Here is a 19,066-nt window from a genome sequence, read left to right on the forward strand (position 1 = left end):
TCTGTAATTTTTGTTAAATTTCACACTTATTTTACTTGAAAATGTTAGCAGAAAACTCAGTTTTACCTTATAGCTTACCCTTATCTAAGCCTAAGTCTAACCTGAACTAGAACAGTAACCCTAACCATAGAACTAATAGCCTTTGGATTCTAAAAGCCATAAAAATATATTAGATCTATTCATCCTAAATTTGATTCAACTCATCTCTCTAAAAATAATTTGTAGTTTTACTCATTATCTTGCCATTTTTGTAACTCTAACCTTAACTGGAATATTGAGACTAACCCTCACACTAACCATATCCTAAACTTAATATAATTAGCAGTTTCCTATTTTACATTCATCCTAATTCTAACATGACTTGTTATTCAAAGATAGTTTCAGTTTGACCCTAAACTTTCCATTGCCCTAATGCTAACACTAACCACAGCTGCAACTGAAACCTAACTTTCACCCTAATGATAGTCCAATTCTAATGTTTAAGAAAAATATTCTAGTTTTAATCAGGTTGCACTCTGGAAATGAGTTTCAGATGGCCCTGATTCCCACAAATTTTCTGACTCTTCCTCTGAAGTTTTCTTGTTCCCTAACATGAACTATTATAAAATAACTTGCCCTCAAATTCTCTTATCAGGAAAAATACTGTAGTATCCATTGATCCTACCTTTTCTTGAACCCCTGTAGCCTATAACTGTTTCAGATTTGCTTATCATCTAGTTCATTACTAGGTTAACGCTCTTAACCTAAACTGGATGGACATTCCATCAACATTTTGTTATTAGAGGATTATTCAATATTAGCTGTATGTTGATTGATAATGACTGAGCTTGACAGAAAGGTGAAGGAAAATCATCTACACTTCAATGAGGTTCTGACTAATGTTTCAGAAAGGGTTATGAAAGCTCTCCATTAGAAATCTAGCAGCTGCGCTTCTAAAAATTCCTTGCATAGTTAGTTTCTGATAATGTCTCAATTCAAGTACTTCTCCTTGGAGTTCCATATTCTTCAAGATGGTGTATTAGATCCTTTTACATTTTGCAGACAGCTCTTGGTGATGAAATTTGAGCTTTTCAAAACTGCTCTCCCAATTCCATCCACAAAATGCAGACAAAAAGACAAAAAAAAATGAAAAAAAATGTTTCTGTTGATAGTGCAAGTACATTTATTTTCCATTTCAAACATAAAATGTAGTAAAACGTTTCATAGCAATTACACTGAGCTAAGTTGTGGACACATTCTAATGTAAATAATATACTGTGTTCAAGTAAAATGTTTGAAGATCCAAAATTTTAATATGCCTGTGGTCCTAAAACCAATACCTTACTGATATTGAGTGATAAATACAACTTCCCATAAGTACAGAAGTTTTCCTTGTATCTTTTTAATATATATTTTATTGAAAAGACACTGTACACAGGGGTTACAGTTACATAAGGAAGGTAATGAGTACATTTCTTATTGAGCATTGTTACCCAATCCTTTGTTTTTCCCCTACCATCCCTTCCTTTCACATCACCCAAATCCTCCCTCCAACGCCCTCTGATAGTATATACACTGATAGGATATTCTCCTGCTACTTTGGTTGTTGAGAGTGTCTACAAGAGCAAGCATTCCGGGGGGAGCAGGGAGACACCATATGACCTTTATTACTGAGATTTCCGAATGACTTGCTATCACTTGTACTGCATTTTGCAAGTCGAATCTCATGTCTTAAAGCATAGCAGTTTTAATAGGTAAGAGGAGTGGTAAAAGAACTCTTAGCAACAAATACATCTACAACATATTTGGTTCCAAGCATTCTGTCTAAGGCATATTCAACAACTAGTGAAACTTGTGTTGACTGTAACTATGTGTCTTTCTCCATGTGTGCAGTTATACATGGGTATATGTATGTGTGTATTTGTGAGTATAGTAACATATATGTGTACATATATAAGGGCACATACATATATGCATATATAAACAAATATAAATTTATAAATATATTTGCATATATATTAAGTGTTCAGTGATTTAATCTATAGTTCCTAACACATTGTCATTCTCACAAAGGGTACATAGTAAACTACTCTGAGGATCTGTGCTCTATGATGGGTATCCTTTGTACTCACTTCCCCATTATCTTGTTTTTCATCCCTATGAACAACTTCAGTCTACTTTCCATAGGATAGCTTTGTTTCATTACATGTAGTTACTCACTGATACTCAAAGAAAAAGGTTGTTTGTAAAAGAAAAAGTACTTTTAGGTCACAGGTTAAAATTATCTTATCCATCCCAATGATTCTTAGGGAGATAAAATTTATAATAGTAAAAAAAGTGAAAAGGAATTCCTAGATCTGTTGTTTTACCATTTAGAATGGCAAATAATATCACATCACTGTTGTAACTCTTAAATAAGTCAAGGGTAACTGATTGTCTTTATCATGTTCCCACAAACCAGTGGATCCTGAAGGATAATAGTAGACCACCAGAAACTCTAAGTAGCAGACATGAAGCATGAAAGAGAAAATGAGGAAATGAGAGAGAGTATAAGAGAGAGAGAGAAATATCATAATACTGAGAGCACATAACAGATAAATAAGAGCTGCATGAGAATATTCATATGGCTATCTTTAGAATCTACATGTACATTTGAAAGTAATTGTTGTATAATAACCAATCAACATAAAATATAAAGAGTTTCATGGAGGTAGGAGGAAGATGGTACAGGAGAACCTGGAGGCTAAACAAACCCTCACATACAAAGCAGCGTTAGTGTTCCAGTGAACAGTACTAGCCTAGATAATCACACCAAGTGTGCCATCACTGTACACATTGTTTGGCTAGAGAGGGAAGATCCAGGCAAGAAGACAGATCTGACCACTTGCCAGTAGCCACGGTTGTGGCAGCAGCTATGGCACCCATAGCCATCATATCTACAACAGAGAGTCCAGGACAAAAGCGCCATATGCAGTCGGTGAGAGGATTCTACTCAACACCAACAAGAACTGACAAGGAGCAGATAAATTCATCCTGCAGATCACAGACCAGTGATACCCAGGAACAAAGACTCCTGTCTGAGTAGAATCCTGACATCCTCACTCCTTCTCATGGAGCAGAGGAGGGAAGGCTGCCCCTCCCCCACACCATACATCATCTTGGATACTGAGAATGGCCAGGGTGAGCAACTAGCTCCAACTCAGGCCATGGAAGAAAACAAAAGAGTCATTTAGCAGGTCACAGGAGTCTGACCTGACCTTCCAGGCTCAGATCCACTCAGGAGAAAGTCACCTAGCCCAAGCAGAGAGAGTTCTGCCCCCCCCCAGAGGAATGACTATCTTCAGTGGGTTAACAGAACCAGAGGCTGCCCCTACCTACAGCAGCCTAGACAATCAATTGAAATTCAATAAATATAAATCTTGAGAATGGCTCTAGCCTGGGATCTGGGAGTGTCTCAGGAGCTAGCCCCTCAGGGAAAAGATACTGTTTGCTGAAATGCCTCAACCCTAAACAGAACTTAGCCTCATCACAGCATCTCCAAACTAGAGGAAACAGCCATCTTTCTCTTTCGTGATACTCAAAGCAGATCTCCCTTCCACTGAACTAGCCTGAAGGAGGATCACAAAATCCTTGATAAAGCGGAGCATTTTCTTGACTGCTCAAACAAACTGATGTAAGAAATCAATCAAGCCACAGGAAAACCAAACACCACAAGCAGACCAGACACTCCACGAAGAGACTGGTTACAGACAAAGTGGAGACACAGGATCTTCCCATTCCACAGCCCTCTCCCCCCAAAAAATTAAAGAACTCTTTTTGGTACCATTTTTAAATTTTTTAAATTGTTTTCTATTAATCATTTTTTTCTTCTTCTAATTTTTATTTTAGGTTTGTGTGTGTGTGTGCGTGTGTGTGTGTGTGTGTGTGTGTGTGTGTGTGTGTGTGTGTGTGTGTATGCTTTTTTAAAAAATCGCTATTGACCTTTTGGTCCTTTTTAATTCACAAACTTTTAGGCTTAACTTTTTTTTGTCTTTTTTTTCCCCCAGGGCTGAGCACCGAACACAGGGCCTTGCACGCACTGGGCAGGTGCCCTTCCTCTGGGCTAAACCCCCAGAAACAGGCTTAACATTTTAATAGAAGTATTATATCTTTATTACATATAATTTTCAAGTAAATACTTTTAAGAATTTTTATTTTTTAGTTTTTCATGTCTCCTTTCTATCATCCCACTCCTATCATCCTATCCTTTTCTTCTCTCAATATCACTTTTTAAAGTCACATAATTTTTAAGTGTTTCACTTTTTAAATTTTCATTTTTCTTTTTCCATTTTTGATTTTCTTCTTTTTAATTTCTTTCCTGTCATTCTGTCCAATCCCTTTCCCTCTCTGAGATTAGGACTTGGTTAAACATATTTTAACCTCTCCACATACTTCTAATCCTATTTTCCCCACATTTCTCCCTAAACATAATACTTTCTGATTTGAAAAATTCGTCTTTGCTGTTCTTAGCCCATTAATGCATAGTTGTTTGATGCTGAATAGATTGTATCTGTTGAACTAGGTTGTATCTACAGCCATTTTGACTGTGCAACTACAGGACTTTGGTTGATGCTTGCGTTAAAATAGTGTTTTAGCAAAAAATTGGTGTCACTTTCATATCAAGTGTGCAGAACAAGCCGGAAAACAGGAGAAAAATGGCAAGTGTGGGTATCTCAAATCTCATTCATGATAATCCAGTGACAGAACAGTTAATGAATAATCCAGAGGAGAGTTCCCGCAAAGAACTAAAAACACTACTGGTAAACGTGGTGAATGAAAAGACTGAAAGCGTGCAAAGGACTCAGTTTGAACGTGATAGGAAGAGAGAGGAGGCAAACCAAACAACAGGAATTTCATGACTGTGAGGAAACTACTCAAAGATTGATACAGTAATTGCGTGAACAGGTTGGGAACAAAGAGAAATAAAGGAATTGCGTGAGTAGGCTGAGAACAGTCAAAGAGAAAGAAAGGAATTGTGTGAGCAGGCAGAGAACAGATGAAGAGAGACACAGGAATTGCGTGAGCAGGCTGAGAAAAGTCAAAGAGAACTACAGGAATTGCATTAACGTGAGGAAGCTAATCAAAGAGTAACAAAGGAATTGTGACAGCAGTATGAGAATAGACAAAGATCAATAGAGGCATTCATGGAATCCATAAACAGACATCTGAAAGAATTCAGAGAGACCACAAAGGGAATGCTGAATGGAGCCCGACAGCAGGAATGGGAGTCCAAGTAAACCATAACCAATCAACTAAGTGATTTGAAAACACCAAATTAAGGAAGCAAAGAAGTTCACACAGGATCTAAAACAAAGCTCCAACAAAGAATCTGAAGCCTACAAAACTGACCAATTATAAGGAAAAGAAATAAAAAACCAAGTAGAAAGACTTAACAGTAGGTTAGACCATGCAGTAGATCGAATCTCAGGGATTGAAGAGAGCCTAGGTATTAAAAAGAACATACAACTATCCAAGACAAATCGAAGAAACATGATAGGTCTATTCAACATTTGGAATAGACAATCAGAAGGCCTACTCTGAGGACAATTGGTGTAGAGGAGCACCTAGAGACATTAATTGTCTAGGAAATTTGTTTAACAGGATCCTAGCAGAGAACTTCTCAAACATACAAAAAGATAGGCCTATTCAGATACAAGATGATTATAGAACCCCAAATAGACCAGACCAGAACAGCAATTCCCATTGTCACATTATAATCCACACAGGATCAATTCAGACCAAGAATAAGTTCCTAAAAGTTGTCAAGGAGAAAAGATCAATCACCTATAAAGGAAAACCAATTAGAATCATCTCATATTTTTCAACAGAGATAATTAAAGCAAGAAGAGCCTGGAAGGCTGTATGCCATGCCCTAAAGACAATTTTCAACCAAGAATACTGTACCCAGCTAAACTCTCCTTCATAACTGAAGGCCAAATAAAAACCTTCCATAGCAAAGAAAAAGTGAAAAATATATCTCTACCAAACCAGCCCTACAAAAAATACTTAAAGATGTCCTACACATAGAAAACCAACAAGACCACAATAATGGCTAAGAAACCACACCCAAACTGAGAATCCAAGAACCATAGGAAGAACCAAGTTTCCACAGCCCCCACGGAGGTGGATAGCATGGCAGGAGCTACCAAACACCTCTCAGTCCTACCTCTCAGCATTAATGGACTTAAAGCTCCAATTTAGCGAAATAGTCTGTCTAGTTTGATTTAAAAGCAAGATAATTCTATCTCTTGCCTTTTGGAGTCACACCTTGCCCATAAAAACAAACACATTTTGATAATGAAAGGCTAGAACAAAATCTACCAAGCAAACGGCTGCCATAAACAGGAAGGAGTTGTAATAATAATATCAGGTAAAATATGCTTCAAATTAAAATTAGTGTAAAGAGTTAAAGAAGGTGGCTACATACGACTTATGGGTTCTCTACTTAAGGAGGATATTACAATTCTAAATATGGAATCACCAAACAATGGAGCACCCAAATTTATCCAAGAAACACTATTTTCCCTCAGATTTCACATAAATCCAAAGACATTAATTGTTGAGGATTTTAACACACCACTATCCCCACTATATAGATGAAATCGGCAAAAAATCAACAGAGAAACGACAGATCTAAACAACTGCATAGATCAACTAGATTTAACAGACATCTATTGAATGAATATTTCACCAAGTAGCATCAGAATACACGTTTTACTCTGCAGCACATGGAACATTTTCCAAAAGAGATCACATTTTAGGTCACAAAGCAAACTTGTCCAAATTCAGAAACACTGAAGTTACACCTTGCATTCTCTCAGACCACAAGGGAATAAAATTAGAACTCAACACCAAAAGCCACCGAAAAAGTCTTGTAACACATGGAGGCTGAACAACACACTGTTGAATAAACAGGGGGTCACGGAAGAGATTAGAAAGGAAATTCAAATGTCCATGATATTCAACAAAAATGAACACACAAATTACCAGCTCCTCTGGGACACTGCAAAGGCAGTACTCAGAGGCAAGTTTATAGCTCTCAGTTCCCACACCAACAAATTAGAGAGATCTGAAACCAACCATTTAATGAGACATCTGAACCACCTTGACAAAGAGCAGCAAGATAAACTCCAATTCAATAGATTGAAAGAAATAATTAACATTAAATCAGAGTTAAACGAATTAGAATAAACAAAAAAACAGAAAGAATCAACAAAACAAAGAGTTGGTTCTATGAAAAAATTAACAAAATGGACAGACCCTTAGAAAATCTTATCAGAAAAAGAAGGAACACACCCAAATAAACTCAGATGTGAGAATGGAAACATCACCACAGAAACAACCAAGATTCTGAACATTATAAGGGAATATTTTCAAAACTTTATGCTAATAAGTTTGAAAACGTGGCAGAAATGGACCTTTTGCTAGCAATTATCGACATGCAAATACTAAACTAACATGAGTTAAAGCATAGTAAGAGGCCTATATCAAGTGTTGAAATAGACACAGCAATAAGAGACCTCCCATCTAAGAAAATCCCAGGACCTGATGGATTTACAGCGGAATTGTACAAGACCTTCAAAACAGAGCTCACACCAATACTCCTCCAACTCTTAAATGAAATTGAAAGAGAACGTTCTCTACCAAACTCATTCTACGAAGCCATCATAACCTTCATTCCAAAACCAGGCAGGGAATCATCAAAGAAAGAGAACTATAGACCCATTCCTTTGATGAACATTGATACAAAACTTTTCAACAAAGGTTTGGCCAATTGACTTCAACAATTCATCCAAAAAATCATACACCAATATCCTACAGGATTTATTTCAGGGATGCAAACCTGGTTCAATATACACAAATCAAATAATATAATTTATCACATCAACATGAACAAGGATTAAAACCACATGGTCATCTCAACAGATGCAGAAAAAGCATTGGACCAGATACAACACCCCTTTATGATGGAGGTTCTGGAAAAATTAGGAATCCATAGAACATTCCTCAATACAATAAAAGCTGTATATGGAAAACCTACAGCCAGTATTATAATTAATGGTGAAAAACTAAAGCTATTTCCTCTTAACTCGGGAATGAGACAAGAATGTCCTCTCTCTCAACTTCTCTTCAATTTAGTATTAGAATGCCTAGCTACAGAAATAAGACAATATGCCAATATAAAAGGGATCCAAATAGGGAAAGAAGAAGTAAAATTCTCCATCTTTGCAGATAAAATGATCTTGTACTTAAATAATCCCATGGACTTCACTCCCAAATTATTCAAGCTGAATCAAAACTGGCAAAATAGCAGGGTATAAAATTAACCCTCAAAAATTAATGGTTTTTCTGTATGCCAACAATGAGAAAAGTGTGGCTCAAATCAAGAAAGGTTTTCCATTTGTAATAGCCCCACAAAAAATGAAATACCTAGGAATTAACTTAACCAAAGAAGTGAAGGACATTTATGATGAAACCTTTAAAAATCTGAAAAAGGAAATCAAAAGAGAACTTAGAGTGGCAAAACCTCCCATGCCCCTCAATAGGAAGGATGAACCTTGTGAAAATGGCAATATTTCCCAAGACTATCTACAAGTACAATGCCACACCTATCAATATTCCAACCGTATTCTTCAAGGAAATAGAAGAGGCAATCCGAAAATTCATATGGAACAACAAAAGACCCCCAATTGAAAACAGTGATCCTTAACAGAAAGAACAGTGTTGGAGGAATATCAATACCAAATTTCAAACTCTACTACAAAGCCATAGTAATTAAAACAGTTTTGTACTGGCACAAGAAAAGACCTCAGGAACAATGGAATAGAATTGAAAACCCAGAAATGAACCTACAGACCCATAATCATCTAATATTTGATAAAAGATCTAAAAAGATAAAATCAAAGAAAGGCTGTTCAGTAAATGGTACTGGCAATATTGGTTAATCACTTGTAGAAAATTAAGGCTAGATCCTTATATATCACCCTCTACCAGAATCAACTCCAAATGGATCAAAGACCTCGGAGTCAAAGCAGATATTCTGAAAACATTACAGGATGGAATATGAGAAACCCTAGGTCTCCTTGACAAAGGCTGAAATTTTCTGAAAAGAAACGCAAAAGCACAACAAATGAAAGTTTGGACAAATGAGATTGCATGCAATTGCAGAGCTTCTACATGGCAAAGGACATAGCTAGCAGGATCAATAGAAAGCCTACGGAATCAGAGAGGATCTTAACTAGCCATAAAACCGACTAGGGTTTCATAGCTAAAACTGATCTGGAAATCAAAAAATTAAATCCTCCAACAACAAATATTCAAAGAAAATACTGCCCAATAAATAAGTGGGCTAAAGACATAAAGAGAAACTTCTCTGAAGAGGAAAGGAGGGTGACCAATAAAGACATGCAGAAATGCTCAACCACCCTAGCCATAAAAGAAATGCAAATCAATCAACATTGAGATATCAACTCACCCAAGTTAGAATGGCTATAATCAAGAACTCTAATAACAACAGATGCTGGAGGGGATGTCGACAGAAGGGAAGCTTACTTCATTGTTAGTGAGAGTGTAATCATGTTCAACCACTTTGGAAAGTAGTATGGACGTTCCTCCAAAGACTCCACATAGAGCTTCCCTATGACCCAGCAATCCCACTTTTGGGCATTTGCCTAAATGATCACAAACAAGACCATACTAAAGCTACCACACAGATATTTTTATTGCAGCATTACCATAGCTAAGATATGGAACCAACCCAGATGTCCCTCAGTAGATGAATGGATCAAGAAAATGTTGTATATATACACAATGGAATTCTCTGTCTCTATCTGAAAGAATGATATTGCCCCATTTGTTAGAAAATGGAAAACTTTGAAAAAAATTATATTAAATGAAAGTAAGCCAGGCCCAAGAAACATAGGTCCCATGGTTTCCCTTATTAGCAATTACAAGTGTATGTCTGAGACATGAAGAAATTGTTAGATAAGTTGATGTTAGGTGAAATGAACCCCAAGATAAGAATTCAAATTTTTTTCTTTTCTGTAATTATTTCTAACATATTTATAAGATGACTTCTTTGTTACTTTGTATGTCCCTTCTTCATGGTATAACAACTGTTTTCACTGTATTTGAAGTTGGTATAATTTGTGGAGCGGAAGGGAAAAATTTTTTTAAATATGGATTCAGGTGGACTCATTGCAACAATGAGATATACAAGACATTATGTCGAAAAATGAATTTTACAACTTTGGGTGGGGGAAAGGCAGAGGGGGAAACGGGACGTAAGAGAGGTGAGATGGGAAGGGATAGTAAGGGGAAACAAAGGAGTATGCAACAATGCTTGATAAGAAATGTACTCATTACCTTGCCCATGTAATTGTAACCCCTCTCTCTGGTATTTTCACACTTAAAAAAAAACCACGAAAAACCATACAATATAACATGATTTTGATTTAAAAAAATGACTCAGAATAAATAATCAATGCAAAAACAATCTTTACAGAAGCAAACTCTCAGAGATATTACATGACTTTGAAAAGGATAAAGTGGCTGAATTTAATATAAATTTAGAAGTATGACCATTCAAAAATATAAAAAGATATTATTTATTTCATTATATAACCCCAAACAGAAAGTAAATGTTGTTTAGATGATTTTTTAAAATACAGTCTCTCAGGTGCTGGGAGGGTGGTTCAGTGTAGAGTGCTTGCCTTGCATGCATGAGGTCCTGGGTTTGATTCCTCAGCACCAAATAAGCAGAAAAATGTGGAGAGCTGCGGGAGCCACGACCAAAGACGGCGCGGCCGTAAGGCGCCGCCGCAAAAATGGCACGGCCACATGGCGCGGCTGCAACCAAAGATGCCGTTGGCTCCCGAATTCCGCCTTCCTGGTGACGAGTGCTCTCTGTAAAAAACAACTCCTTATATGGCTATGAGTTGGCTCCTAGTTTGCTTACATGTTTGCAGCCCTATCGGTATATGCCACCTGGCGCTTCGGGATTGGCCATCCAGGAGGCTTATAACCGGAGCGCGGGGGTGGAGGAAAAGAGAAGCAGGAAGAAGCGGGCAGAAGAAGCTGGAGAGAAGATGTTGTAAAAGGTCCTGAATAAACCTCCTGAAAGAACCTGTTGTCGCATCATCCTTGCGGGTCGAGGCGGTCGCGACAAGTGGCACCCAACGTGGGGCTCGACGGGATTCAGAACTTTCAGCGGTCAGGGGGTGCACCGGTAAGTCCCCGGGTAAGAGGGGATCCACGATAAAAGTGGGAGGGATTTTTTGCTTTTCTCTGTAGACAAAGAGAGAGCGGCAATCCGGGGCTAGTTTATTTACTAGCTAAAAGCTAAAGTAAAAGATTATTTGAGAAACATGGGTGCTTCCTCTTCACACCCAATTTTGCTGGCTCTTAAGGAGCTGTTATACTCAAAAAGGTTAAAGTTAAAGACAGGTACCCTAGAAAGATTTTTAAATGAATGTGATTCTGTTGCTCCATGGTTTGCGGTCTCAGGGAGCCTCACGGTAGCCTCATGGGAGAAGTTGGGAGAGGACTTAGATTTTGCTTATGAACAAGGAACACTTAAGAGTGGGGTAAGACCAATTTGGAGGTTAGTGAGAAGTTGGCTGGAGGATCAGCGCTGCAGCGAGGTAGTGGAGATTGGGCAAGCAGCTTTAGAGAGACTGCAGGAAGAATGATCAGAGAGAGGCAGTGTTGCTAGCGGCACTGCAAAAAGGCCAAGGTCAAAATTACACCCCGATTTTACAGAGCTCGATTCCCTTGAGGAATCTGACTTCGAGTAGGTTCAAGCAATCACAGAACAAATTGAAAGGACAAAGATATCAGATAAAGGAAAAGAAGAGGAAAAGGAGTTAAGGAAAGATAGAGGGTGCTGCTGTGGGACTTCCAGACACCCCAGAACACCGACAGTTTCTCCCCCTTATAGTGAAGGTTTCAAGGTCTTGGGCTGGTCCTTCAACCCAGGGGCATGGAGAGAGGCACGAAGTGAGTTACCCCAGACTTTTCCAGTATTTGTGGATGCTAATCAGCAGAGATACCATGAGCCTTTAGACTTCAAGGTGATTAAGTCTCTAGCTGAGTCCGTACGTACGTACGGAGTAACTGCATCCTTTACTGTTGGACAAGTCGAGGCATTAGAAAGGCATTGTATGACCCCCGGAGACTGGGCTAGTCTCGTGAAATCCTGCTTGAGCCCTGGACAACACTTGGATTGGAAAGCTTATTTAGTTGAATTTGCAAATGAAGAAGCCGCAGCAAACCAAGCTGCTGGCAATCCTGCTTGGGATAGAGACATGCTTCTAGGTATAGGAAGGTTTGCCAACCAACAGGTAGGATATCCAGTAGAAGTAAATCAACAGATTAACAAGATAGGGATTAAAGCATGGAAAGCCTTGCCTAATAAAGGAGAAGTAAGTGGGAACTTAACAAAAATCATACAGGGGTCTACTGAACCCTTCTCGGACTTTGTAGCAAGGATGGGTGAGGCAGCAGGAAGAATCTTTGGGGACCCTGATGCGGCCATGCCCCTAATTAAACAACTAGTATTTGAGCAATGCACTAAAGAGTGTAGGTCTGCCATTACCCCTTACAAAAATCGGGAATTGGAGGCTTGGATGAAAATTTGCAGAGAACTTGGAGGGCCTTTAACCAATGCCGGATTAGCCGCTGCAGTCTTGCAGTTAACACACAAAAAGGGAGGAAGGACAGGGGCGTGCTATCACTGTGGGAAAGATGGACATAGGAAGCGTAATTGTCCCCATAGAGGAGAGGGAGGTAGCAAGCTCCTGGGACCACAAAGACAGCCTGGCATCTGTCCGCGCTGCAAAAAGGGGAAGCATTGGGCAAATGAATGCAGATCCGTTAAGGACATCAACAGCCAACCCCTAGAGCAGACAAAAAACGGGAAACAGGGACCTCGTCCCCAGGGCCCACAAATATATGGGGCAGTGGAGCAAGGACAATCAAAACTGGAACAGTGGCCGACATTACGGCACCCACAGAACCGCGGAGAGCCACTGCGGGCTCCGCAGGACTGGACCTCCGCGCCACCACCAGTCTCGTACTAACCCCCCAAATGGGCGTTCAGTTAGTGGATACAGATTTCAAAGGACCCTTAGAACCAGGAACAGTAGGGTTGCTTTTGGGCAGGTCGTCTGTTAATCTACGGGGTCTTAAAATACACCCTGGAGTAATAGACCCTGATTATACTGGAAATATTAAAATCATGGTTGAGTCACCAAAAGGAATTTTTGCCATATCTCCTGGTGTCTGCATTGCACAGCTGCTTATTTTACCTAGCCTCCATGAGCATTTTGAAGCGCAGCAACAGACTAGGGCAGAAAAGGGTTTCAGATCCACAGGAGTAGTTCTGACATTTATATCTCTTGATTTGGACCAAAGACCAGTGCTAGAACTAAAAATAGATAATAAAAAGATATTAGGTCTTCTAGATACTGGGGCAGATAAAAGTATAATTGCAAAAAAGGATTGGCCGTTGGGATGGCCTATACAGACCTCTCCTCAAGTATTACAAGGCCTAGGATATGCAAAAACTCCTGAAATGAGTGCAAGACAACTCTCCTGGAAGTACGATGAAGGCCACTCAGGACTATTCAGCCTTACGTGCTAGAGCTGCCAGTATCATTGTGGGGAAGAGATCTGTTAAAAGAGATGGGGTTTACTCTGAGCAATGAATATTCAGCTGTTTCCCAAGATATGATGACACGCATGGGGTATCATCCTGGCTTTGGCCTAGGGAAATTTCCACAAGGCAATAAAAAGCCTATCCAAGTAAAACAAAAGTTAGACAAACAGGGACTGGGTTTTTCATAGCGGCCACTGGGGCTGGCATTCCCATAGTTTGGAAGACGGGGGATCCAGTATGGGTGCCTCAGTGGCCACTGCCCTCAGAAAAGCTTGCTGCTGCTCAAACTCTAGTACAAGAACAGGTAGAACTGGGGCACCTTAAGCCTTCTGTTTCTCCTTGGAATACTCCTATTTTTGTAATAAAAAGGAAATCTGGAAAGTGGAGATTGCTACATGACTTGCGTGCAATCAATGGACAAATGCAAATTATGGGTCCAGTTCAGAGGGGCTTACCGCTTCATTCTTCCCTACCTGAAAATTGGCCTGTTATAGTCATTGACATAAAGGATTGTTTCTTTTCTATTCCAATATTTGCTGGGGACACTGAACGTTTTGCTTTTACCCTCCCTTCCTGTAATCATGAGGAACCGGACAAACGGTACGAATGGGTAGTACTTCCCCAGAGCATGGCAAACAGTCCAACCATGTGTCAGTTATTTGTGGCCGAGGCGCTTAAGGCGCTTAGACAAAAATATCCCCAGGTGCGCTGCATTCATTATATGGATGATATTTTGTTGGCCTCTAAATCAGAGCAATTACTAAACAAAGCTTAGGAGGAACTTACCAAGCTGTTAAATGCTAAGAGCTTGTTTATTTCCCCTGAGAAAGTACAAAAACACTCTGTTGTTGAATATTTAGGGGCTACCATACATAAATCTCATATTGTACCCCAAAAGGTAGAATTGAGGAAGGATCATTTAAAAACCCTGAATGATTATCAAAAGTTATTGGGAGACATTAATTGGATCCGATGTTATTTAAAGCTGCCAAATTATGAACTTAAGCCCTTATATAACATGCTACAAGGAGACTCTGCATTAGATTCTCCAAGACAGCTTACGGATGAGGCAGGTGATTCACTATGAAAGGTAGAGCATGAGTTACAAAGGGCATGTTTAAAAAGAGTTAAGGAAGGTGAGCCAATTACTTTGTGTATTCTCCCTACATGTGTTCAACCTTCAGGGCTTTTATGGAAAGATTGCCCATTCCTTTGGATTTACCCAAAAGTTTCTCCGGCAAAATCCATTGAGTATTACCCTGCCGCGGTAGCCAGTCTGGCGTTGTCGGGGGTTCAGCAGTGCGTCCAATATTTTGGCAATGCTCCATGCTTCATTATTGCTCCATATACTAATCATCAAGTACAAACATTATGTGCTACTGTAGATGATTGGGCAGTCTTACAATGTAGTTTTAAAGGACAGATAGATAACCATTTTCCAAAACATCCCCTGTTAAATTTTCAAAAAGAACATTCCCTAGTTTTTCCTAAAGTTACCTCCTTAAATCCCCTTGCTAGAGCTTGCAATATTTTTACTGATGGCTCTAAAACGGGATGCGGCGTGTACATGGTGGATGGCCATGACCCAGTCCGCCACCAGTTTCAAGCCGGTGCTCCACAATTAGTGGAACTACAAATTGTTGTAAAAGTGTTTCAAACCTGTCCTTTTCCTTTTAATTTAATTTCAGACTCTGCTTATGTTATAAATGCTTTCAGAGTCTTGGAGGCTGCAGGGCCAATAAAACAGGCCTCTCCTGTTGGATATTTGTTTTGTCGCTTACAACGATTGCTTTGGCAATGACAACACCCTTTCTATCCCTTACATATTCGCGCCCATACTGGTCTGCCTGGCCCTTTAAGCGAAGGCAATGATATTGTTGATTGCTATACCCGTCAAGATTGGATTTTTTTTTAGTTCAAATTTGGATAGAGCAAAAACTTTTCATAATAACTTTCATGTTAACTCAAAAGCTTTACAAAATCAATTTCGACTTTCCCGTGTGGATGCCCGACAAATAGTTTTAGATTGCCCTCATTGTGCAATTTATCACCACTTACCTAGTGTTGGTGTTAATCCTCGAGGCCTTTTGCCTCTTAAAATATGGCAAATGGATGTTACTCATGTACCTGAATTTGGACGCCAGAAATTCGTACACGTTTCTGTAGACACATGCTCTGGCATTATATATGCCTCCCCTATGACTGGAGAAAAGGCACATCAGGTTATTACCCACTGCCTAGAGGCGTGGGCAGCTTGGGGCAAATCAAAACAGCTCAAAACTGATAATGGTCCTGCATATGCAGGAAATCAATTTTTCTCCTTTTGCAAAGCAATGGATGTTCAACTTCTTCATGGGTTGCCCTATAACCCTCAAGGTCAAGGCATCGTAGAACGTGCACATCGCACGCTAAAGGAGACTTTACAAAAACAAAAAGGGGGAATTGGCCATGGCCGTACCCCTAAGGAAAGGCTTTCTCTTGCTTTATTCACTATTAATTTTTTAAATTTGGATGCTCAAGGCCTGTCTGCGGCAGACAGGCATAACAAGTCTCAAGGTCTAACAAAAGGAATGGTAAAATGGAAAGATATTTTGACAGGGCTCTGGCGCGGGCCTGATCCTTTGCTAAAATGGGCACGAGGTTCTGTTTGTGTTTTTCCACAGGACCAACAGGATCCGGTTTGGGTACCTGAATGACTAGTTAGGAGGGTCCAAGGAGAAGAAGCACAAGATGCAAGGGGTGGTGATGATTCTTCTGATCGCCCTCACAACGATACAGCCTGTAAGACAAGTGCCGAGATGGGGGATCCTGTCCGTGTTCCCGAGACCGATGCCCTTATCTTTTAGGCAATTGGACTGGAGAGTTTGACAGCTGTGGATCATTTGAAGGAGTGGGCGGGAATGGGCTCCCTTATTGGTATCCTGGCATTGGTGATCTTGCTGTGCCTGTGATGCATTTGCCGGATTAGGAGCTTGCAGTGCAGGAGTATGACTATGGTGTTCCAGGCCTTCACTGTCATTGAGGCTGGACAGTCCCCCTACGCGTGGCTTGCCACGTTAAAGGAATAGCACAGGGTGCGAGGCAAACGCACTGCACTTGGGAATCACTCCCTGGCGTGAGCCCAAGAAGAGCAGGTTGAGTTGCAAGTGGGTTGATGCCCAAGATCCCACCTCTGCAAAAAAGCCATCGGACGGGCTTGGTCATCACTGGGGAAGGCGCCCCTCAGGCGAAGACCAGTGCAAGGTCCTCTCATTAATGTTTTAGACAGAGGCCCAACCTCTACTCTTACCTGTTGCTTAATAAAACAAAAAAGGGGAGCTGTGGAGAGCTGCGGGAGCCGCGACCAAAGACGGCGCGGCTGTAAGGCATGGCCGCAAAAATGGCGCGGCTGCATGGCGCGGCTGCGACCAAAGATGGCGTTGGCTCCCACCTTCCGCCTTCCCGGTGACGAGTGCTCTCTGTAAAAAACAACTCTTTATATGGCTATGAGTTGGCTCCTAGTTTGCTTCCATGTTTGCAGCCCTATCGGTATATGCCACCTGGTGCTTCGGGATTGGCCATGCAGGAGGCTTATAACCGGAGCGCGAGGGTGGAGGAAAAGAGAAGCAGGAAGAAGCGGGCAGAAGAAGCTGGAGAGAAGATGTTGTAAAAGGTCCTGAATAAACCGCCTGAAAGAAGAACCTGTTGTCGCGTCATCCTTGTGGGAAGAGGCGGTCACGACAGAAAAAGATGGAATAGGTGCTGTGACTCAAGTAGTAGCACTAGCATTGAGCTGAAGTGCTGAGAGACAGCACCCAGGACCCCCAGTTCAAGCCCCACAACCAACAAAAACAAAACAAAAACAGAACAAAACACAATCTCTCACTTTTGTGTGCTCAACATTGTAACACTAGTGCTTCAGTGTAGGGCTAAGATTTTAGGTGTGGACATTTATCAACACTCCTGATTCAGATTCTAATTGATAAAATTTTTAATCAATGTTTTGTTCTTATTAATTTTGCTCTTTGTAAATTCACATATACCTATAAAAAACAGTGTGGCCATCCAAATTACATTCTCAAAGTACTTCCTAATGATGACTTACAAAAAGTTGTATTATATTACAATAAGGAAAGCAATGCTACAAATAAGGAAAACCAATAAATAAATATTAATGATTAATAAAATAAAAAACAAAACAATTACCTGTTTCTAGTATTTGAAATGTACTACATATTCGATTTATTATTTTCTCATATTGCTATACATTTAAAACTGCCTACGTCTATGATGTTCAACAAGAATTTTATAGGCTATGAGTAGCCTTTAAAGTTACCCACTAAGATTATTATTTGTGGTTCATGTCATCATTTGTATATGGCTTATACCATCATTTGTTCCTCGCTAACATATAAAGTAAGGAAGCCCTTAAATTTTAACAGAAACTGTGAAGTTAATGTCTTCAATCTTCACTCTGCTTCTTTACACAAACACTTTGCAACTTCTCATTAGTAAAGTTTGTATAAGCTCTGAAATGTACATATTTAGTAGTATATGACTGCTACCATGAATCTTAAATGCTTTATGTAAAAGTTTTACAACGTGCTAAATAGTCTTAATTTTGGCATATATGAGCAAATTCCCAAAATTAAACATATTTGAAACATTAAAACTTTTAACAAACCTTAACACTTTCTATAGTGTTCATTATGTCAGGTTCCTTGTACAGAATAATTGAATTCCTCCTCCTATACATCCACTGAACAACAAATATCTGGAATTATTTTGTTTTTGACATGTCAATCTTGACTTTATACTTAAATGTGTTCTTATGTAAGAAATAACATGGTTCTAAAATTTCACAACAATAATTTTGAATTTAATTTTTGTGGAATTGTCTAGTTTAAGAAAATCAATTACACTTTATATATAAAATTGTTCTGTGCTCAATTCAGTAGCACATACACTAACATTGGAACAATAAAGAGAAGAATAGCCCCTGACTGAGGATGACACTCGACTTCCTGAAGCATTCCAGATTTTTGAAAGAACAGATGCTGGATGGGATGTGGACAGAAGGGAACCTTAATGCCTTGTTGTTAGGAGTTTAAACTTGTTTGAAGACTTTGGAAAGTAGTTTGGAGGTTCCTCAAAAGACTACATAGAGCGCCCCTAAGACCCAGCAATCCCATTTTGAGCATTCACCCAAATGATCACAAACAAGACCATACTAAAACTACCACCAAAACTATGTTCATTGCAGCATTATTTAACAAAGCTAAGATACATAACCAAACCCGATGCCCCACAGTAAACGAATGGACCAAGAAAATGTGTGTGTGTGTGTGTGTGTGCGTGTGTGTGTGTGTGTGTGTGTGTGTGTGTACTGGAATTCTATGCCTCCATCAGAAA

At 39.6% G+C, this 19,066-nt stretch overlaps 1 non-coding gene across 1 annotated transcript; it reads left to right on the forward strand.

Moving 5' to 3' along the window:
* The first annotated feature begins 18,596 nt into the window (after nt 1–18,596).
* Nucleotides 18,597–18,698, forward strand: LOC122100145. Its single transcript, XR_006146110.1, has one exon. It is a non-coding gene; the product is annotated as a U6 spliceosomal RNA (small nuclear RNA).
* Nucleotides 18,699–19,066: the final 368 nt, after the last annotated feature.

This window comes from Dipodomys spectabilis, unplaced genomic scaffold (assembly GCF_019054845.1).
Source record: "Dipodomys spectabilis isolate Male_0828 unplaced genomic scaffold, ASM1905484v1 ptg000566l, whole genome shotgun sequence".
Lineage (NCBI taxonomy): Eukaryota > Metazoa > Chordata > Mammalia > Rodentia > Heteromyidae > Dipodomys > Dipodomys spectabilis.